Source organism: Lissotriton vulgaris, chromosome 6 (genome assembly GCF_964263255.1).
Source record: "Lissotriton vulgaris chromosome 6, aLisVul1.2, whole genome shotgun sequence".
NCBI lineage: Eukaryota > Metazoa > Chordata > Amphibia > Caudata > Salamandridae > Lissotriton > Lissotriton vulgaris.
In genome coordinates this window covers 497441775-497466261 of record NC_141694.1, presented here as the reverse complement: position 1 = coordinate 497466261, position 24487 = coordinate 497441775, and the positions used below count along the sequence as shown (strand labels likewise).

Below are 24487 nucleotides of genomic sequence, written 5' to 3'. Positions count from 1 at the left end.
CACCGACCATCCCTGCAAAGACTGCCTGCACCGGCCTGACATTAAAATGGCAGCTGAACTTCCCCCCTGGCTACACCCTCCCTTCCCCTCTCCTATCATTTGTTTCTAATGTTTTTGCGTGCTCCTTATTCTGCCTATGCTTTTTCACCCTTTAACTCAATTCTTTCTACTAGCCCTCCCATTTTTGAACATGAGGGTTATTGACTTTGGTTAAGCTATGTTCAGTTCGGCAGACTACTTATTTTATTTTTATGGGTCCCCCCCCCTTCTACCTTCACCGTTAGCTGCTTCTAGGGAGGTAGGCATCTGTACTAGCGTACCTACTCTCATTTCCACCTATCTGCTGTGTAGGTCCTCCCCTACCGTCCATCTGTCCCTAAATGGCCTCCATGATTGTGGCCCTTGCCAAAGCACCCCTTGTTGGGGAAGAGTCTCAGATTTCCCTCTGAGTGAGTCCACAGTGTTAAGGGTTTCACACATAGCAGAAAAAGGCCTTAATTAGCTTCCTGGATTATGCCCCTTGCCAAAGCACTCCCTCTCCCCTTGTTGGGGAGAGATCCTAGCATTCATGTCATGGAGTCGCAGATACCCCTCTGAGAGAGTCCACAGTGTTAAGGGATTCTGAACTATTTTGTCTGATGCCCGATTGAGCTACCTGGTTTAGGTCTAAGGGGAGTTGGGCCGTGGATTCCCTCCTTGGCCAACACCTACCCAGTCGGTCTTTAGACAGACTTCCTTTCGTTCTACGGTTATCTCCTCCCTCATCCTCACTTTCTCACCTCCCCTACCCCCCACTACTTTTCCCTCTCCTTTCTCTCCTCTCCTAATGTATTGCCGATTATTTGATGTAATGTGTAATTGTTGATCTTTTTCTGTTATACTGTTGAACCACATTGTTGAACTTCCTTGTGTCTCCTCTGTCGTCTCCTCCCTCACCCTCCCTCTATTTATGTCTCTCCCCCTATCCTCTCTCAATGTACTGAGACTGAACTATTTTGTCTGTTGCCCGATGGAGCTACCTGGTTTAGCTATAGGGGAGATGGGCCGTGGATTCCCTCCTTGGTCATCACCTACCCAGTCGGTCTTGAGACCGACTTCCTTTCGTCTCTCCTTTGCTTATCCTCCCTTTCTCACCGCCCCCTCCACTACTCTTCTCTCTCTTTTCTCTCGTCTCCTAATTGTATTGTCTATTTTTTTGATGTATTGTGTAATTGTTTAACTTTTTATGTTACATTGTTGATTCTCATGTAGAGCGCTCTGATACCTTCGGGTCTAGCCAGCGCTATATAAAACTCTTTTAATTAAATAAATAAATAAATAAAACACCATTAAAATGTACACTACAGGAAATGTGCTTAATAAAATTACAAATTGCAGGAGAATTTGAAGCTCGTAATTTGATTTTGAGGACTAAAGAGTATTCAATTCTTAAGGTAGCAAAGAGAGTCTTAAAAACTAGTCCCTTCAGTGCTATTGCGCTTTACCCATATATTGTGCGTATGCTGCAGAGAGGAGATATCAGGCGTAGTCTCAAAAGTGCATTTGTATTTCACCTCCATCTATGTTTTTGAATTTTTTTCATAATTTGTTAACATTTTTACTAAATGAGAAGCTGTGGGTCATTTGGATCGAGACCTCTTAATAAAGCTGTTTGACAGGTTTGGCTGCTTCTTGCATTAAGCATGTTTTTTAGTAGAGGTCGACGGTACAGACTTAGAGCTGGGCAGATGCATACTAAGTAAATAAAGTCCTGTGATGGAGATCCACAAAGGCTGCATGGCTTTGGACCCTGATACATCCAGCTTGGCTGGTCATACATTTGGGTGCTCCACATAGTCCAGTAAGGATATGCCATGCCATTCCTCTCCGATCTGCTTCACATTTCACCTAAATCAGAGAGGGTTGTCCATTTTGCGACAAGACAAAGGAGTCATTGAGAGAGTCTTGGCATCGGAATTAGGAACTAGTAATTACTCCTTTTTATTTTTTCATGCCAAAGAAGGACGGAGGCCTTCATTCTTGTTTAGATCTTTGTCTTCACAGTTTCTTCCGTAAAATGTCCAAATTCAAAATGCTCACGTTGGTCTAAGCTCTCTCTGCTCTGGATATAGAAGTTTGGGTGGTAGAGCTGGACCTGCAGGACACCTATTTTCACATTCCAGTCCTGCAGTCACACAGCTGTTACCTGCAATTTAAGGTGAGCCAGGAGTATTTTCAGTTTTCCACCTCCTCTTTGACCTTACCAGTGTCCCCTGGTGTTCATAAAAGTGATGATGGTGGCTGCAGCACATCTTCGTAGGTCTGAGATACAAGACTGGCTGTTGAGGGCCCACTCCTCACAGTCCGTCGTAAACCACCTCCAGATGACAGATGACGGTGAACCTCCTAACTTATTTGAGGTTCTCGATCAACGTGCTGAAATCATTCCTGACTCCTTCACAGAAGCTCTCATGCATCGGGCCATGTTGCATACAGTAAGACCTATCTTAAGTGTAGAGCACACTTAACCTCAGTGCACTGTTGCTGTTGTGGTTCAAAGAACAACACTCTACCTTCTCCAAATTTTTTACAAAAATAATAATCAATTTAGGTTCATTCAATTGAAACAATTCAGATTTACTTCAAGAACTTCACAATATTAAGATTCATATAGAATTAACATCAGCATTCACTTAAGATAGGTTTTTCTGTGCAGGCACGGTGAGGACAAACGTGCCACCTCGGTTGTACGCTTAAGTCAATAAGTTGAAACTTAAAATAAAACTACAGCAAAATAGTTGAATTATTTCACATAAATCATAGGTGTGCTTCTCCTATCCACTAACGCATGTTGCATACAGTACATTTTGAGCCTTCCCTCTTGTTCAGCAGTCAAGTTCAATGTTTCAGCCTCTGTTGTGGCTCTCAGTGAGAGTTGTTCTCAGACTGCTTGGCCTCCAGAATCCTGCTTGTTGACTACACCAGATGGCACATGTGGGCTTTGCATTGGGATCAGAAGTCTCAGTTGGTTCAGCACCAAAGGAACCTGTCTGAATCCAGGTGAGGAAGAGGTGTGGCGCCGCGGCTAGGGCGACTGACTCCGGAATCTGGGGATCACGGTTCGATCCCCGGGGCCGGCGGCAGATTAGCCCAGCACCATGTGACTCTGGGCAATAGCTTGCTTAATCTTTCCAACGGCCCCCAGCGCCTAGAGACCCTTACGGGTGATTGTGCGCTTTACAAATGTGGATTATTATTATTATTATTTAGATTTCAGAGGAGACTGCACAAGACGTACAGTAGTGGCTGCGCAACCACAAGGGGATCAGCGGCATGCCCTTCTCACTTCCCCACTCAGAGCTGATGGCAGTGACCGATTTATCACGATAAGATCATCTAGAAAAGATAATCCGAGGAATCTGATCTTCGGCGGAGACACGTTTCCACATCAGTCTGTTGGAGTTGCAGGCCATTCACATGGCATTGAAGGCCATCTTACTGTCCATCAAAGAGAGGCTGGTTCACGTCCTCACGGACAACACCACCACCATGTAATATTGCAATAAAAAAGGGTAAAGCGGGGTTCTGATTCCTGTTCTGGCCGAGTCAACAGGGCATCTCACAGGTTGTGAACAACCTGGCAGGGTCTTTGAACGCCAGAGCAAACAAACTAGTAGATCACGAATAGCAGCTGTAACCGTGTTGGTGAAGGGTGTCTTCCAGCAATGGGGAGAACACTGGCTCTTTTTACACCACTCCACAGAGAACTCGCAATGTTAACACTTATGCGCTGGAGTTCCCAAAAAGTCACACTCTTGGAGAAACATTCCGCCAAGAGTGGAGTTCAGAAATTCCATCGTACGAAAACCGTTTACCCCAGGCGCTAGGATAGTTGTGTGGCCTGATGTAGTTCCCCCCCCCCCATAAAAACCCATGACAGGCAAACTTGTTGGATGTTTTTCTTTTGTGTTGTCTTCAGCCCTGCAGGACTTGCAGTGGGCACTGTTTAATTTACCAGACCAACAGTCCCTATTTACATCACCTGTTGTGATTTGTTTTCTTAAAGGACTGGCTCGTGTGTTTCGCCCCCCCCCCCCCCCCCCCCAGCCTATAGTGATGCCGCAGTAGGAGCTTAATTTCGTCCTCACTTTCTTTATTTGTGGTACTTGTGAGCCCATCCAAAGGTGTTCTCTGCATCTACTGACTTCTGAAACCGTCTTCCTCATAGCGAGAACATCAGCTCGTCACATAGGTGCTTCAAGCTCTGACTGATCATACGCCTAAACCACTTTTTTCCCTACAAGCTGGGGTTGCGGACTAATGCAGCATTTTTGCTGAAGTTTATTATGACTTTTCATGTTGGTCAATCTATCACACTTCTGACATTCTTTGCTCCACTTAACCCCTCAAAAGAGGAGAGGTTCCATTGCTTGGAAGCCAAAATAGATTTGAGCTTTTACATCGATCGTACCAATGACCATCGGGTGGAGATCAGCTCTTCGTGAGTTTAACTGGGGAGAAGAAGGATATAGCAGTGCACAAAACAACCATATCGCAATGGATTGTTCTCTATATTAAAATCTGATGTGCATTGACCAAAAAGCAGCCCCAGAGGGTCTAAGGGCTCACGTAACCAGAGGCAAGTTTGCTACCATGGTGTTGGTTCATGGAGTGCCTGTTCTAGACATCTGTTAGGATGCAAAGTCAGTTCACACATTCACAAAGCACTATTGCCTTGATTGCTGAGGCCGGCAGGAAGGGCATTTGCCTGTTCCATCTTGCAGGATTTTCTGGCTTGAGCCATTCCACAGACTACCTTGTGAAAATAATACTTTGGTATCTGTTCACAAGGTAAGGAATCTGTGGTTAGTAGTATCCAGCAGAAGAACAGGTTACTTAATCTTCGGTGGTCCTCCCCCATGTTTCTCACTGACACCCCTCTCCCCCACCCTCCCAATGCCCTGTTCCATGAAATCGACTCTTTTCTACTGCCATAAAAATGTTCTATTTTAGAGATCTGCACACTGTCACATCTTATCAGTTATTAAGATCTGCCTCTGACAGCGCACACAGTCAAGAAAGAAACTGATGTCAGCTCACTGGGTGGCGTGACTTCCCGGGTGGGACAAAGTCGACCCTGAGCCACATAATGCCACCTGCTGCATGCTGAATCAATGCTGAGAACAATTTGCGGATTAAGTGTGGCGCCTATGGATATTCACAAGGTGATGAATCTACGGGTAGATAGAGCATCCACCATAGAGGGCTCTACCAATAGTAAGTAACTTGTTCTTTACTGCAAGGACTGATTAACACATAGAACATGTCATAATAAGTAAATCATTTAGCGGAGTATGGGCTATAACACATTCTCTTTTCCATCGAGGTGACCTAAGTTTAGAAAGAAATAAGTAGTCCGGCAGCTGCAACTCACCAAAGCGAATGCCATTTTCTCAACAATTAAAAATGAAATAACACTCAATAATTCATTGTCCAGTCTATATTTTTCTTTTTAAAAAGGCAGAGTACATTTATTACACACACACTACTCAATGCTATGCATCAATTTACAAATATACATAAGCGGTTAGAAATACTTCTTGACATTGCCACCCCTCCGGCGGGGGGGGGGGGGATAGTACCAGCACTCACATGTATGACCATCGCCTTGCCCCCAAACACAACAGGTTTGAGGGTCCTTCCCACTTGCACCACTGCAGTGGCGGCCCACCCCATTATTTCAATATGCTTATATAATGGGACCACCTGCCATAGAGTCACATAACCCTGACTGAGAGCATTTCATACTGACCATAACATATACACACTCAAATCACAGTGGCTGACAGTCTGGTTGTTCAACTAACTCAGTAGCAAGAATACATATCTAAGCACCACTTAGAATGACAGGTACGAATCATATCTGATAACAGGAACAATACAAGTCGATCACAGCCCCTAAAAGGCATCACATTTATAATTACATGACTATGCAATTACAACTAGGCACCCTGGCTAGGATGCCTGGCAACCTACTTCCAAGTTACTTATTACTTCAAATATTGCATGTGACCTCCAGTCCCCAAAAGGAACATTACGTAAATGCACCTCCTTTGCAATTATACCTTCCCACCCCTAGGGAATGTCTCCACTAAGACAATCCATGTTCAGCCTCTCACAGCTCAGTGCAGTACTAAACATCAGCTCTCAGCTGAAGAACAAAAGTTCCAGCATCTGAAAGAAATATGCTAGTTATAGATTCCTTACCTTAGAATTAGCCCTAGGCGTCAGACTGGATCTGGAAAAGGTTTTAGTCAGCAGTACCTCAGCGCGTCAAAGGGGGCGTCAGTCGGTTCTGCGTCCGTTGTTGGCGTCGTGGTCGCGGTAATGACGTCGCAGGAGCTACTTAGATTCCGCCTTCGCGCGATGACATCAGTTATTTCTTTTTCCGCACCAGCTGGAGAGAGAAGTACCTCCAGTCACTTTTTGACTGATCTTTTTGAGCGACTTTTGTTGACGACTTTTTGAGTCTACGACTCCTGGTGCACGTAGGGATGCCGGGATTCAAGGCATGCAGTTCCTGTAGCCGACTGATGTCGGTTACAGATCTGCACTGCATGTGCCTCTTTTGCCTGGAGCACGACCACGACCCCAAGTCATGCTCCAACTGCCGGTCCAGGGCTCCGAAGGCTTTGCGGCAGTGGTCCCGAAAGCTTCTTGAGCGCTGGCAGTCGGCTCCTCGCTGTTCGAGGTCTCGGTCGCAAGTGAGGTCAAGGGTCCGGTCACTGAGCAATCATCATTCTTTCAAGTCTTTGAAGTCTTTGCACTCGGGGTATGGTAAGTCGAAGCACAAGAAGAAGTCAAAGAAGCATCGTCACTCTTCGACTTCTCCCCGTCGGTCGGCTGACGCGACGAGGGATGCGGGCAGTGCCCCTTTCACGGCTACGCGTGCGGAGCCCAAAGAGTCGACTCCGGGCTTAACTCCCCTCCCTTCCCAGGACCCGGAGCGACTCCTGCCCAGCTTCGTAAATTTTACCAGGCGATTTACGCCATCTTTGGGCAGGCCCGGTTCCGGATCGGCGCCGGGTGACTTTATAACACCTCCACTGGCGCCACTTCGTTTAGCCCAGCTACCGCAACCGACGCCGGTCGTGCCCGCAGCTGGTGTCGAACCCGGCCTCCATCCTGATGTGGACCCGGAGGCGGACCGGCGTCGAGCGGGGTTTTTGTGCCCCTGTTCACTCCTGGGGTCCCTTTTCAGCCAGATTAGCACCCAGAAGATGAGGAGGAGGACTGGGAGGAGTCGGGTGACCCTGTAACTGATCAGCTAGACTCTGAGCAGGACTGAAGAGAGGAACTGGGGGATGCCAGTGGTCTAGACACCTCCCCTGATCTTGGCCTGTTATCTCCTCCTACTGAGGAGGGAGCATCATATGCAGTAGTGTTGCGTAGGGCGGCCGAGGCTTTCAATTTCGAGCTTTCTACTGTGGCGGTCGCAACTAACCTCCTGACAGAGGTGCTTCAGCCAGCTGCGAGCTCTTCAGAGCCCCTGCTGCCGTTTAATGAGGCCCTTACCAACGTCCTTTTGGGCACCTGGTCCAGGCCCAACACAGGGGCTCCCGTGGATAGGATGATTGCACAATGCCAGCACCCGGCTCCGGGCGACCCCACTTTCATCTCCCAACACCCCACCCCAGAGCGCTTGGGAGAGATACGGCGAAGTTTACCATCCTCTGTGGGCTGGACACAGGACGATTTCCATGTCAGTAGCCCTTCGATGCTACGCCAGGACGAGATCAACTGACTTTTCGGGGAATGTCCAGAATACCCTCATGGACATGCCTTTTGCTGGCTTCGCCTTTTGGGCGACAAAGCAGTCAACGCTCTAGAGCGTTTCAAGGACTCACAGGCTAGTCCTTGGGCCTCTTCAGCCGCCCTGCCAGTCTGCTTATCGCCCTTTTCGTGGCCACCTCAATACCACTGCATGCTGGAGGATCACCTGGGCCTTCTCCAACAGGAAGTTACGGCTCTCTTGGCCAAGGGAGCCATAGAACGCATTCCTGTCCCAGAAAGTAGGTTGTGGTTGTTACTCCCACTGCTTTCTGGTACCCAAGGACAAGGGCGTCCGTCCTATCTTGGATCTCTGGAACGTCAACCACTTCCTCCGAAAGGAGAAGTTCAAGATGTTGATGCTCGCTCAGGTCTTGTCTGCCCTCGACCTAGAAGACTGGATTGTAGCGTTGGACTTGCAGGACCCTTATTTTAACTTTCCCAATCTCGACGACTGGCTGTTGAAGACGGGCTCACCCCAGACAGTCGTCTCCCACCTCCAGACTACGGCCGACCTCCTGCATTCACTGGAGTTCTCCACCAATGTGCCGAAGTCACACCTTATTTCCTCTCAGAAGTTCCTCTTCATTGAAGTGGTTCTGGACACAACACAGTTTCTGGTTTATCCTCCCGAACAGAGAGTCCGGGTTATTCGGGCTATGATTACGATCTTTCAGCCTCTATCCCGGGTTTCGGTCAGGATGACCGTGAGGCTGCTCGGCCTCATGACCTCCTGCATCCTGCTGGTCGATCATGCCAGGAGGCATATGTGGGCTCTGCAGTGGGACCTGAAGTTCCAGTGGGCGCAGCATCAGGGGAATCTGTTCGATTGCGTCCCGATCTCGGAGGGCATTGCACAACATTTGCAGTGGTGGCTCGTGAACAGGATTGGGTCAACAGCAGATCCCTCTCGCTTCCCCAACCAGAGTACGCAGTGGTGATGGGGTGGCCACATGGGAAAGGCGGAGGTCAGAGGCATCTGGTCTCTGGCGGAGTCCGGGCTCCATATCAACCTTCTGGAGCTCCGGGCGATCCGTCTTGCACTTCAGGCATTCCTTTCCTCTGTCCAGGGAAGAGTAGTGCAGGTCTTCACAGACAACACCACTGCCATGTGGTACTGCAACAAACAGGGCGGGGTGGGTCATGGACCCTATGTTAGGAAGCCCTCCACCTCTGGACATGGCTGGAACATCAGGGCATATCCCTGGTGGTTCAACACCTGCCAGGTTCACAGAACGCCACGGCCGACAAACTCCGCTTCAGGTGCATGATGGATCACGAACGGCGTCTTCACTCGGAGGTGGTGCAAGCTGTTTTGACAGTGGGGAGATCCTTGGTTAGACCTATTTACCACCGAAGAGAACGCGCAATGGCAGCAATAATGCCCGTTGGAATTTCCAAGGCGACACTCGCTCTGCGACACTTTTCGTCGCAAGTGGAGTTGTGTTTGTTGTACGCCTTTCTGCCTATACCACTTTTGCCCAGAGTGCTATAGAAGATCAGGCCCAACCGGGCCCAAGTCATCCTTGCGGCTCCGGATTGGGCACGATGAGTCTGGTATCCCGAGCTGCTCAACATGGCCATCGATCCTCCGACCAGTCTGCCTCTTCGGGGAGATCTTCTGTCGCAGCAACATGGGACGGTCCTCCACCTAAACCTGTCTACCTCCTTGTGTGGAGATTGAGCAGCAGCAGTTTACGTCTTTTGACCTGCCTCCCGAAGTTTGTGATGTAATCTTGGAAGCCAGGCGTCCTTCCACTAAGACGTTATACGCCTGCTGGTGGAACAAATTTGTGGCATGGTGCACAGCAAAGGCTGTGGTTCCCTCTCTGCCCCTCTTTCTGAGGTCCTCCTGTTTCTCCTTTCTTTGGCCCAGCAGGGCTCTGCTCTGGGCACCAGCAAGGGCTATCTCTCGGCCATTTCTGCCTTCCTTCTGCTTCCAGATCAGCCTTCTCTTTTCAAGTTCCCGGTTGTTAATTGTTTTTTGAAAGGCATAACTCATCTCTTTCCTCCTATTCCCTTCGTTATGCCTCAGTGGGACTTGAATCTAGTCTTAACCTATTTAATGTGTGCCCCCATTGAGGAGCTTCACAACTGTCCTTTGAGACTTCTGACGCTTAAAACTGCATTCCTGGTAGCCATCACATCTGCCAGAAGAGTGAGTGAGCTTCAGGCACTTTCATCCAAGCCTCCTTTCCTGTCCGACAAGGTAGTTCTCAGGACTTGTCCATCCTTCCTGCCCAAGGTTGTCCCAGCCTTTCACATTGGGCAGACCACCACTTTGCCCACCTTCTTTCCGCCCTGCATCCTTTGGAAGAGGAAGAGAGGCTCCACCGTCTGGACCCAAAGTGTGCTTTTCTTTTATCTGGATCACACCAAGCAGTTCCGGGTGGATGTCCAGCTCTTTGTTGGCTACATGGGCGCCAAGAAATGTTGGGCTGTACACAAGCGGCTATCTCCCGATGGGTCGTTTTGTGTATCAAAGCCTGGTATTCTCTGGCGAAGAAGGAGCCTCCAGTGGGGCTGCGTGGCCATTCCTCCAGGGTGACGGCAGCAACTACTACTTTGGGACGAGGCGTTCCTCTGAATGACGTCTGTCAGGCAGCTACGTGTGCTTTGTTGCGCACATTTACGAAACACTACTGCCTTGACAGTCAAGTCCGGAGACAGATTCTTTGGCCGTTCTGTTCTCCAGGACTTTCTGGTGTGACCTTGGTTTGCAGACCCACCTCCGGGGTTGGTATTGCAGGGATATCTATTCTAAGGTAAGGAATCTATAACTAACATGTTTCTTTCAGATGAACAAGTTTCTTACCTTCGGTAACAATATATCTCTAAGAAACATAGGTTAGATATAGATTCCTTACCGCCCATCCCATCCTCCCCGTTCTGCGAGCTAATTTCTAGGGTTAAGGATATCCTTTGAGGGCCCTAGTTTTGCGCACTAGTGGTCGGTGTCTTGCATGGCTCTGCATTTCTGGCGTTAAAAGTCGGGTACAGAACTGACGTCAGTGCACGAGGGAGGCGTCTAAATAGCTCCTGCGACGTCATCCCTGCGACCTGACGCCAACTATTGACACGGAGCCATCCAACGCCACCTTTCAACGCGCAGAGGTACTGCTGACTAAAAACTTTCCAGGTCCAGTCTCACGTCTGGGGTAATTCTAAAGTAAGGAATCTAGAATCTAAAACTAACATATGTTTCTTACAGATAAATCGTTACAGAAGGTAAATAATTTGTTCATTAGGTAGGCTTAAAACCATGGCTGAACCCTTGAGGGGTATTTCCTTTAAGTCTCCAGTGACTTAGGATGGGGACTTTCCATTTTTTGGCTGGGGAAGTCTGCGTTGCTCCTGGAGCTCCCGCTGCACCCTCGCATTCAAATGGTGGTGACCCCATCTTCCTGGGGTCACCACACGCTGAAAACTAGCAGGTTTTCTTTGCCAGCCAGTCCAGGCCCTGCAAGGCATTATGGGGCGCTCTTCCTCCAGAGCGTGCATTTTTCAGTAGCTGCTCTCCCACGGTTCCGGGAAGAGCCGTGCTGTCTTCGTCGGTGGCCTCATCTCTTTGGAGGCCTGGTCCCACCCGGGCACCCCACATTCAGGTAAGGTGGAGAGCAGCTTGGGGAGCCCATCCCGACTGCTCTCGCCAGCACCTTCCTGTGCTGCTGCCGGAGCCGGCTCTTCATTCTGGTGTGCTCCACTCCTGCAGGCATACACTGATGCTGCAGCCGGCGAGGTAGGCTGGCCTCGGGGGGAGGGCGATGCCATTCCCCCCTCCTTCTTGCTGCGGGGGAGTGTGACAGACGACACCGGGGCCCTGAGATGGGGTCCTGGGCCCCCTCTCACCTTCACTTTGTTTTCTGTGGGGCCTGGAGATGGGGTCCCAGGCCCCTATAACCTCTTCACGGAGGCACAACGGCGCTCCCCATCTTTGTCTTTGGCGGGGCCCAGAGATGGGCTCCCGGGCCCCTGCACCCGCTTCACGGGGGCGCAACTGGGCTCCTGAGGGACAATTCAAGGGGGGCGTGACTGCGCTTCCCAACTTTATTTCGCGGGGGCCCAAGGATAGACTCCAGGGCCTCATATGCACCTTCGCAGGGAGGGGGTGGGGGGGGTTTGTGGACCGCAACGGTGCTCCCCGCATCACCTTCTGGGTGAAGCCCCTCAGACCTGATCCACCCGGGGCACATCAAAGACCGGCAGCGGAGCCCCCACAGGCTTCGTCTTTGCACACAGAAAAGGTCAAAGGTCACCTACCTTCTGAGGGGGCATATCTCAGCTCCCATGGGGCAGATTGCAACAACCTTAGCCTCTTCTCGCTCCTGGTGGTCAGCCTTAGCCACCTGGATCACTTTTCGCCACCCTCCTGGCCTTCAAGAGGATGAACTCAGCAAGGAGCTGCCTTCACTGGCTCCCTGCACAGGCTTTTACCTGGCTCTCCTTCTCGGCCTATCTTCTCCTTGCGCAGAGGGCCAGGTTTCCTCTCACTGGCCCTGGACTCCCTCAGAGTCACAGTCCAGAGTCCTGGGGCAGTCAAGGTGTTCTTCCTTCCAACTGCTCATGGTGCTAGTCTCCAGCACCAGTCTCCCTCAGCAAGACCACACCCCAGAGAGAGCTCCTCTTCCTGCTAAAATTGGAGAGGGCTGGCAAAAATGCACTTCTGCCCTATCCTGAAGTGGCACATCGCCTCTCTGCCCCTTATCCCTCCTTCCTGCACAGGCCTCTGGTATTCTTCAAAATGGTGTCGTCCAAGGGTCTCATGCAACATTTATTTATTTATTTATTTATTTATTTATTTATTTATTTCAGATTTGTAATGCGCATGGCTGCCTCAGCAACGAGGCGTCCCAGCGCAACCAGAGACTAGAGACGAGAGCCTGAGAGTACAACCTAGAGATTAAATAGCAGGAGTGGGGAAAAGGCCTTTCGAAATGCCAGATGGTTCGGAATGGCTCTAATGGGAGCCAGGAGCGAGTTCCAGAGTTTCGCCGCCAAATAAATCTGAAAGAACGTCTCCCAGCCCTCGCTCTCCAGACTCGAGGTGCGCAGACTAGCGCAAGGTCAGCAGATCTCAGCGAGCGCCCAGGCTCCAACAAATGGAGTAACCCTAATGGGGCCTGGTGTGTCAAGATCTTATATGTGAAATACACAGCGCCTTGAACTGAATGCGCTTTTCGACAGGCAGCCAGTGGAGTTTAGGGAGCACATGCGCCACCGAGCAGGATTTGGGCAGTGCAACCAAAAGCTGCGCCGCCGCGTTCTGAACCCTCTGCAGGCACTTAATGCTTGCCTTATTAGCGCCCAGGTAGAGGTAATTGCCATAGTCCAGTCTGGACATAATGGACGCCTGGACAATGGTCTGGCGCACTTTGGGAGGGAAGAAACCAAGCAAAGGTTTCAGGCCTCGCAAAAGCCCGAAACAGACCCCTGCAACGGCTTTCGTTTGTTTCTCGAAAGTCAATCCATTATCAAACCACGCGCCCAAGTTCTTCACAGCCTCCTTAGGGAGAGGGGCGGGTTTGAGGCGGTCTGGCCAGCACTGCTCGGATCATAACTCCGAACTTCCCGAACAGCAAAATCTCCGACTTAATGGCATTTAACTGTAGACAGTTTGCCGCTATCCAATCGGAGATGGCCAGGCGATCCTCCTTGTACTTACCCAAATTGGTATTGCATTTCTTTGAAAAAGCAATTACCAATTGGGTGTCGGCGTACGACACCAAGGACAGCCCTCTGCCCTTTGCCGCCTCCACTAGGGGTCTAACATATAGATTGAACAAAAGTGGGCTTAAAATGGAGCCCTGCAGCACCCCCTGGTGCAGAGCAAATTCCTGAGAGTAGAACGGTGGTACTGAAACCGGGAAGGACCGTTCCTCTAAGAAAGACCGGATCCAGTACAAGGCCACATCCCTGATCCCAACTTCCTGAAGGCATTTAAGAAGTATCTTATGGGACACAGTATCGAATGCAGCGCTTAGGTCCAAAAGAACCAAGGCCGCCCAGTATCCTACATCCAGACTGCCCCGGATGGCTTCCGACACTACCAATAGCGCGGACTCTGTACTATACCGAGGTCGGAAACCATGCTTTGAAGGATCAAAAATAGCGTTCTGCTCAATGAATTTGGACAGAATAGAATTCACATGCGCTTCCACCAGTTTGGCCAAAAAAGGCAGCTGGGAGATCAGCCGATAGTTGCCGGGTTCTTCCGGATCCAGGGAAGGTTTTTTTTAACAAAGGGATAACTTTGGTGTGTTTCCACGCCCGAGGTACAGATGCTGACCTCAGAGACAAGTTGGCCAAATCTAAACTCACAGGGGAGATCAGTGAGTGAAACTGGCGATAATGGGCAGGTGACACGGGGTCAGTCGGGGAACCTGATTTGATTTTTTGGGCACAAGGCCTCTAATTTCAGAGGTATCAAGGGAGGGAATGATGGCAAGCAGTTACCCCCCATGGTATCCCCCACACCTGGCGCCGCCCCCTCCATAATGGGGCTGCCAAAGGTAAACCCAGATAAATCAGCTCAACTTTGTTAAGAAAGTACTGCGCAAGTTTGTCGCACTGACAGTTAGAAGCAATGGGAGAAACCCTAGTAGCACCCGCGCTCTTCATGCCTTTGAGCAGGGAGAAGATAGTCTTTGCGGGATTTGTGCTGGCCAGAATTTTGTTGGTCAAAAACTCTGCTCGTGCTCTCCGAATAAGCTCATGATACTGCTTAACAGCCGCCCGGTATTCTAACTTTGCAGACGCATTGTAAGAGCATTGCCAGGCGGACTCTAACTGCTTGCAGCCCTTCTTTGCTAAAGTTAGCTAATCGTTGAACTACGGATTGGATGATCCTCACCCCTTTCCTCCCCGTTTGGCCGGTATACAGCTATCCAGGCCGGCCGTCAGCCATTCTTGGAAACACGAATTTGCCTCATCCACATCTGAAGGTAGCTGAGGCCTATGCTCGGCTAGCCAGGCAGTGAAGAGATCGAAGTCTAAATGTAAATGTAAATGTAAATGTACAGGAATTTATAAAGCGCAAATCACCAACCGGTCTCTAAGTGCTTGCTTAGGGAACCCGTCCTGGAATTCCCCTGTGAGATAACCCCGGCAGGGTATCTGCAAGGTGAAAGCCAGGCATCCCGCCGCGAGGGGCCGTTGTGGAGATTAAGCAAGCTATTGCCCAGAGTCGCAGAGTGTGAACCCATGAATCGAGTAGGCACCGGAGCGAGAATTGTCGAGTCCATGAACATTTTAGGACTCAAGACCCCGCCGAGCCGGGAATTGAACCCTGGTCCCGGGCTGACCTCTGCTTCCAGGTCTGCCTCCTCTAACCAGTGAGCCACACTTCTCCGCCTCTGAAACGGCCACATGGTCTCTGAAAGCACTTTTCTCCCCTTGCTGACTTGCACCAGGCCTGACTTGCCCAGTGCAGGTCTAGTGCCTGGCATCGGATGACAGTTGCTGATTGATGCCCTACAGCTTCACCCCATCTGTCCCTCTTGGAGAGAAGATCTTCGCTCTTGGGAATTCCTGCATTGAAGGGCTAGGCCTCTGATACGAAATTTTGGGGAGGAAAATAAGGAATCCAGCCCTGCAGGGTTTCACCCGGCCAGGCTCTGAGCTGAGTCAGAGGAATGTGACATTTCTGGATGACCCATAAGCAGTACAGATATGGCTTTGGACTCAGCAGAATAATTATTTTCAAACAACTTGCAGTGTACTTTGGTGCGTGTCTGGAGTTTGTAGGCCCAGGGAACTGAAACTACCCCATGTGGTCTCTGTCTCCTTAGGAGAATAATGGAGTGTTCCTTTAGTGAAACAGTAAAGCACACTGACTATCCCTTGCATGTGTCTCCCCACATTATAAGGCCTATTCCTTTTCACCACCCAACTCTGCATAATCCTTTCCACACCATTCCATCTTTACCAGCTCCTGGGCTGCGCACGACAGGAATCTCCCCCAAGCAGCCCTTACACAAGTGCACACACATGTGCAAATGTAACCAGTCTGGCTCCCCTTACCCTGGCTACAGCACAGCGGCCTTATCTCTCAAGGCAGACACCAGTGAAATCCACATGCAGTCCATTTTATCATGAGCTTGAGGCTCGCCCACAGTAAAAGCTAAAAAATCAGGTGTTCAAAAAGCTAAAAATCCGGGCGGCTCAGATGGTCAGAACCACCTTTTCACATGGCCATAGCATGGAACTGAGATTGCCTTAGTGGCCTCCGAGAATGAGCTTCTTATGAACCTGGATCAAGGAGGTAGGGTGCCGCAAGACCTCCTTGAGCTCTCTTAGGCCGTTGTCCAATGCAGTACTTGTAGATAGGTCTCATGCATCTGGGATTAGAGGAAGAGCATTGATTTGATTTCCTCCTCCTTCTAAGAGTCAGGAGGTTATGATGCCCCCTATTGATCCTCAGTTGCCAAACTTTCCTGTGGAGTGCGCCAAGATACTTCTCTGAGCCCCACGTTGTTCATTCTAGATATAACTCTGTAGACAGGCTTAAAATATGCCTTGTGATAACACCCAGCTTCTTTTGAGACTAGATGAGAACACTGGTATGACATGTTGGAATTTTCTGACCTGTTTTGTGGTAGTTGCTTTCCGGATTAGTCAAAACAGTCTGAAACCGAACACTGAGGCAGTGATAGTCGGAGTCCCTCGCGAAGACTGGTCATTCACATGGTGGCTGTATGACTTGGGTAACTACCTAATTCCCTTCCAAATAGTAAAATCTTGGTAGGTTCTCTCAATTAAAATGCTTCCCTCTTAGCCACAGCACCCTCATTTTAACATTTATCAGGTTTCTTTAACTCGTGTCTTCACTACGCCACTGCCCTTTTTTGGGGCTTCCCTCTGTTACACTACACTCTCTTCAGTTAGTTAACAATACAGTAGCCTATCTCCTGCTTAATTTCCCTCAAAGGTCTCTGATTTCTGGACAGCTTGAAAGACTGCTTTGGCTCCCAATTCACGAGTTAGCCATGTGCATGAGCCTTCACTTATGCTTTGAGGAATTAAACAATAAAGACCCTTACTTTATACAGCATAATATTAATAGCGCAGCTCATCATGATATGGACCAGGTCACTTTAACACAGCCATCTGAACGTGGCATGTTGTACGGCATCCCAAACTTCTACATTATACTACCTGATGCGATATTTCAATAAATTCCATTACATGTATAAACACCCCTACCCTTTTCCACTCTGGTTTCATCCAAATACTTCAGATGTTTTTGTTCTGTTCTTTATAGTCACGGATGAGGATATAAAGTGCATCATTCAGCTTTCTTGGTTCTGGCATTGCTGTGACCGCGGCCTAAACTTCTCCATAAACCTGAATTATACACTTAAATATGAGGTCCTTGCAGCTTAAGTTTACTGCATATGTAAAGACCCCTGTGAACCCTGCAGAGAGTTTACATTATAAAGGCTGCTAAGGATTTGAACAGGAGGTCCAGATCAGAGTCATAGCTAGTGCTGCTGCCTCTTCCCACAGCAGGGGGCCAACCGACACATAACAATGCCATTCTGGCCGTCCTACTTTGCTTGGTGCGCAGTGTTTACCAAGGGACCCTTTAAAAACCTTAAACTGCTCTCCTCTCGTGGTGATGCCACATCTGAGCTTCCTCCCCCACCCTTCAGCTTCCAATCTGCAATAGGCTCATGAGTAGAGACCCTGACGAACTGCCCTGGCAAATTCTGCAACAACTTCCTTTGTTTTACTGACCTTGGGCTTGCCGACTGGGTATTGTGGACAGAGACCAATGCTGGCTTGACTTTCTCGACTATGTTTACATTTTGATGTTTTTTTCTTCTTGCAGTTTTGATTTCTCATAAAAAATAAATAAAAGCGAAAACTGGTTATGTGTGTTATTTTGTGATACCTCTCCGTGGAATGAGGTCTCATTTTGGTTTTATTTGCGAGGTGCCTCCTGAGCATCAAGCATGGTCTCTGAGTTTCTTGTGAGGTTTGTTTTCTGGGGTATTTAACCCCTATTCTTGACGGAGAGTTTCTTGTCCATAAGGCCCAATTCTGGGAATAATTAACTGCGGCGCCAGTCATGTCTACGAGACCTCGGCTCTGAGGCTCTCTCCCGCACACTTCTGTTTGTGAGAACACCATGGGCATGAGATCCTGTCCTGTGTGCTTTTCTGAGGCGAGGCTTGGTCTAAGCCAGAGGCTTACTCTTATGTTTCCAGCTTTAAAACTTTTCTCTCTGTCTTCATAATGCCACTTTGGTTGGCATGTTTCTCGGCTCTTCCTCATATACTTGTTTCCTGGCGCTGGGAAAATAGAAATCAGAAGATGACAGAGCAATAATTAAATGTAATTGTATATATTTTTGCTTTGAAAGGACTGAGTTTAGTGATCCAACAGGGCATGTTCTCTGACTTTGTGTTTTGCTATTGTAGTCTGTGCACTCTCTAGACCTGTTGATGTCTTTCTTACGTATCTTAGCACCCTTGATAAATGCTGCATAGCTAAAAACATATTAGGTCCAAAAGGCCTGACCACTTGCATTGCAAAAGCTTGTTTCTGTTTCCTGGCACTCCGATTCGAAGTTGCTTCTGGTCCAGCGATCGGGGACTAATACATTTCTTACAGACAAGGCCCAATGTCATTACCCACCAATTATGGCAATGCGATCTTTTTATAGTTGACAGGGTTTGGCAAACTAATACGTAGTTCGAAAATAATACTCATAATCTAAATATATACACCTCCTAAATAAAGACAGACTCATGTATATTTATAATGTTTATCTAAATAATGTGAAATAATGCTCATCAGTACCAACTTACATTAGAGGGATTTATAGATCGTCACAGAGCAAACCATATCAGACGAGAAAATGACAAATTCATATCAATGACAATGCATAAAGGAGCGGAAAGACGTAGTGACAAAAGTTTCAGAGACAAAAATACATTTGCAAATGAATGATTATGCAACATCAGATTTCAGTCTATGCTAACCCAAATAGGAATAGGAAATCTACTCTCTGGCCATGTGAGCAGCAAGGCATCTCAAGAAGATTTGAAGAGGCAAAGACTAAGTCAGGAATCAATAGACAGGAACAGGACAGCAAACTGACGACAGCGATGAGCTCCCAAACAGTCTGATCACCTCAACCATCAGAGCGCGCAATGCTAGCCCCTCACTCCAGACACCTCAATTATACCCTGAAACCCAAATGTCCAACCCACACTTGTATCTAACGAAGGGTTATTCTACATTTGATTGGTTAAAAAAGGGGCTGTATTATCACACCACTCTCTGCATGTCCATCTTACTAAATGTCCCATCTGCACCTTTTACCCTACCATCCAGAGTACCACAGGGCTCCTCACTGAGCCCAACGCTTTTTAGTATTTATGTGTCTGAACTAGCACCTCTGATGAGAAGTTTTGATCTAATCCCAGCCTCGTATGCCGACAACACCCAATTGGTTATATCGACAATAGACGAGGATGTTAACTACTCCATCAAACTTCATGATTGCATGGTCGCCCTAAGCAATTGGATGAGTAGGCATTGCCTGAAGTTAAATTCAGGTTAAACCGAGGTGGTGCTTTTTGGGAAGCTTGTTCCTCTAAGATCACCAGTTTGGTGGCCAAGTACCCTGGGCCCCCCTCCTACACCAATAGCAAAGGCCAAAAACTTGGGGGTTATAATAGATGAAAAGCCTATTTTAAATCCCAGATCTGTAAAGTGGTGTCCTCTGCATTCCTAACCATCAAAACTGTGCCTGAAATTCTTCCATTTATCCCTAAAAAGACCAGAAAAACAGTTTTAACTTCTCTGGTTTTATCAAAATTTGATTATTGTAACTCTTTATATATTAACGTGCAATCCAATCAGCTCAGAAGACTACAATTGGTACAAAATGCGCTGCCAAATTAGTACTGGACATTCCCAGACACCAGTCTATTATGGCTGGGATTCAAGAGCTTAATTGGCTCCCAGTTGCCCATGCGTGAAATTCAAGGCACTTTGCATCGCACACAAAGTTCTCTACAGAGAAGGCCCTGAATTTCTTTGGCACGCCTTTAGCTGGTACTCTCCTAGTAGATCATTACGGACGGCTAACGCTTTCCTAATGACCACCTCCAGACTGAAAAAGACAAACGGGGATGGGGGGGGGGGGGGGGGGGGGGCGAGTTTCAGACATAGCACCATCAGGATATGGAACTCTCTTCTACTTTCTCTCAGGAAGATTTCATCCCTTCTTGAATTTAGGAAACACCTGAAAACCTAGCTTTTTAAAACGTAGTCTCCCTCTTAAAGCATTGGATCAAAGCGCCTACACACCCAAGGGTATTAGTGCGCTATATAAATTGTTATAACATTTCCACCCCAGGATATATGATTCAATCCATTATCAAATGTTCTCTTCCTGCATGCAGGTTATGTAGCAAACTTTGTATAACATTTGTACTGCTCGTGCTTCTCGAGAGCAATTGTTTCCTCAGCTGGACGAATAAAATCATGTTTTCATGCAAAGTTCTTGGCATACATTCAGGATTCTTTGAAGGACAAAATCTCCGTCCACCTTCCCTTTGCTTTCTGACTTTTAATTTTCATGCATTTTCCTTTTACTCCTTTAACCCTATAACTTCATGCAGAGCAGAAAATCATGCATCTATGGGAAACAAACACATGCATTATTATTCACTTGTAATGTTTTTTCACTACACACCACCCCAATGCTGCATCTATCCACGCGTAACCCGAGTTAAAATTATTTTCCTAGCAAACGTTAATAACATGCACTAAAACAGCATTAGTCTTTTTACTTTTGTTTTGTCCAAAGCAATTTGCGGCCTAGTACAGTACTTGAGTACGTGCTTGCGCAATAGCATTCTCCCTCATTTTAGACGTTTTCCTGCATAATGTTTTCACCGCACATTGTTAGTAAATGTTACTGAGGGTTCAATCTGAGCAGGTTTTATTTCACAAAAACTCTGCTCCATCTCTTTCTTTGAACTTTGCTGTTAAAAGTTTGAAGAAGTGCAGTGTTTAAGGTCAGTGTACCCTCCAAAGCGTTCAGGCTTTTAACATTGCCATCCTTGTGAGAAACGGATTTCGATCTCAGACCCTCTTCATGTCTGCCTGTGGTGTCCAGGGCCACAGCATGATTCTGTATCTTGTGAGAAGTGTGGGCACATGCATACTGTGGTATCTTCCTGTTCTCACCTATCACACATTCCGTTCCTTGTTTACATATACTTGTGCAGGATGTTATGCTTAGAATCCGTGCTTTAAATGGGCCGGTACTCACCTGTACTGAGTACCGGCACTTCCAAATTGTTCCACCTTGAGTACCGGAACTTCTCATTGGCCAGGGAGAGTACCGATACCCTGGGGCAGTAGCCAGGCTTATATTACGAACGTGTAGCAACGTTGCTTGGACAGGTGTTGCTGTTTCGGATGAGACTGGCTATCGGGTGCGTAACGCCCATAGAGCTCAAAGGGCTTCAGCCCCCGCCCCCCCCCCCCCCCCCCCCCGCCCCTCCCCCGTCGTGTGTGTCACTCGGGGCTGAGACAGCTTCCCGTGCACACACACAGCCGCACGCGAGTACTTCACAGGTCTTTCTGGAAAAACAGCCAATCCAGCACCCCCCCCCCCCCCCCTCCCCGAAGTTTGGCTCTAGATGCGCCTCTGCTGGCTACCAAAGGAGGCGTGAATGTGTGCATTGACAGACGATCCTAGATTGCAACCAGTATCGATAAGGTCCCAATTGAATCAAAACCTACTGAGACTTTTTATTGACATAGCTTCTCTCACTCTTCTGCTTTGCCACCTAGAGATCCGGGTGATTACAGCACAGAACATCGAGGTAAAACGGCCATCCTGTGTTTTGCAATCATGGGAAAAGCAGTTTCAGAAATTTTCTAGTGAAACAAAATAGTATCTCAAGGAACTTTCTGGTCAGGACTCCTTTTACTTTTGGACAGGCAGCAGGTAGCGCTACTCACAAAATCCCAATGTAGCGCTACGCACTAAATCACAAATTGGTATGAATTTGCGAAAAGTTTGTGCGCCGTTCTCTTGCAGTCATAATGGAGCTGTATGAAACATGGGAAATATGACATTGGCGTAATGAGTGCCTGTCGTTAGGCCGAGAGAGGAGGGGGGTGCTACTAATCATCAGGGTAAACACATACATTCAAAGTACAGCTTGGATATTGCATTTGTAAAAATCAGTTTTAGCGAATGAAGTGCGTGTAAATAAGTGTCTGTGTGAGTACCTACGAGTATGTGTGTCACAGACGTGCACTATGAGCTGATGAGCTGATATGGAAAAAAGTTATTCTATTTCAGCTGATTATGCTGATAACTTTTCAGTGCAATAGAGTTCTGTGCTGCATAGGCTGCTCATCAACACATAATGAATAGGGCATGCCTGATAGAAATATGAATACTACTTATATTGGCACAGTGAAGTTAGTGTCGCTATGCACAGCGCTACATAAAACTCCTACATAAATAATCAATACTTACCATGAAAATGCAACCTTATATCTTATATCAATTATGCAGTTTATATAATTTGTATTTCAGTGCCAGTGTCGGTGAAGTAATATACACACAAACAATATCTATTTCTCCATCAACCTTCCCAGATGTACTCCGAGAATATCTTGATTTCATTGGATGCTGCCCCACCCAAAGTCCCGCCCATGTCCACAGCTCAATTTGATGAGTACCTGCACTTATTTTTTTCCTATTTAAAGCTCTGCTTAGAATGGTCATGTCTGCTACTGTTCAGTTACTCCAGTGTTGCGGTCCTGATTGGCTGTCCTTGTTGGAGTCCTTATATTTTCTGTGGAATAAAGAACATCTTTGGTGATAAGCGAATTTTTAATCTACACACTGGCGACGATTGTGGAAGGCAGGCACGTCCAGTGTTTTTTTTTTTTTACTTTAAAAGATGTAGAGATTACCCTTACCTGCAGTACTCGGCACATTCTCTTCATTGGAAACAGAAGACGTCAGCGGTCTTCTTATCAGGTCCCAGAGGCTGGATGATTTTGGCAAATATTTCTAGGTATTTCAATTTTGTCATAATTGAGCCTTCACTCACGCGCTCATACGGGCGCACTGTCTCGTACTTCTCCGTGACACTCTCATGCGTTTCAGCTGATTTTAAACAATGCTTTCGCACCTCTGCTATGTATGGACGGCAGCATTTCAAATGTCCGAGTAGGCAGGATTATTAGACAACAGTAAATAGACTTGTGCTTCTCACGTCACATCTCTGCTTTGTGTATAAAGGCGGAGAGCTTTGTTCCTCGTTGTTTTCACACCGACTATTGCAGGAAACTTATCACGTCAATTCATTCTTTGGCTTTTTGATTTCTGGGCTATTTCTAAGTACACAGCGCACTCTCCCGGATATAATCTGGAACTATTTTGAAAATATATACTGGATGTCAGTAGCGATTGTCATGGTTTAAAATAAAATAATTTAAAAAGTACGATTCTAGTGGAAGGGAGTGTAAACAGCGATTGGAGCACCCAAAAAAGAAATCTGCAACACTATTTAATATGTCAGTTAATGCTTCTGTGACAGAGTACACAGTACTTTTGTAGTTATCTTTGTTATCACTGTTACTTATCACTCTTTCATTGTAGAAATCTTCTATTCTAAGGATCCAGTATTTTCTGCAGCCTGACGACTGTGCCTACCTAATTTGTGTTTCAAATTGACACCGGTGCTGTTAGAAATGGAGGTCTCTGGTTGGTATTGGTTTGCACCATTGTCCAAGCAGGGACCCTTTTTCCTAGTCAGGGTAAGGGGGGTACACTTCTAAAAATGTGCTGAGAGGGAGCACTGGACTGAACAGCAGTGGCAAAGTGCCCAAAGTATCTAGACCAGCAGAAACTAAGTCCAAGACACAGTAAAAACATAGGAGGCAAAGGCAAAAATACAGGGGAAACCCACGCCAAGGATGCCAGGTCTAACACGCAACCACTTTGTTTTTTTTTTAATGTGTATTGGACAACCGTAATACATTTGATCAAAATGTCTAGCATTGTACCACCACCTTTACTTTTACTCGCTACAGGCGAAGCGCAGATGAACTGTGAAATCTGGGAAGCTGTATTTCTTGTCTATGTGGAGGTTTTAGAAGGTGTTTCTGGTTCTGCTGATAGGAAATTATTATTATTAAAACATACTTTAGCTGGTTATAGTTTAAAGAAATTTATGAACTTCACTCCTTTGGTTGTGCCAGGTAATAAAGAAGTTTATGAATATGCTTCCAAACAGATGTTAATACATTATGGGAAGAAAACCAATGTAGTTATGTCACAACATAAAATTTATTTACGTAAACACGGTAATGATTAATAGATTGAGGATTATGTCTCAGTCTTAAGGTCAGCCATTTGTGATTTTGAACATATTAATTATGAGCAAATGTTACAAGATCGAATCTTGATGAAAATCAATAACACAAAGTTGCAAGAAAGGTTATGGCTAACAGCTGACATGACATTTAACACCACTATAGAAATAGCTAAAGTGGTTGAACATTCTGAACGTTTTGTTCTGGAAATCAGAGGTGATCCCAAAGTACAAGTTAATATTGTTTCAAAAACCGCAGCTCATGAGAAGGAAGGAAGAAATCAAATCCATTTTGTTTTATGGATGTGGTAGCC

The 24487-nt window shown here is 47.2% G+C and overlaps 1 protein-coding gene across 2 annotated transcripts in view; it reads left to right on the top strand.

Moving 5' to 3' along the window:
* The window catches only part of SLC17A5 (solute carrier family 17 member 5), a 402583-nt gene that overhangs the window by 287922 nt on the left and 90174 nt on the right, over nucleotides 1-24487 (top strand). The window lies entirely within an intron of this gene.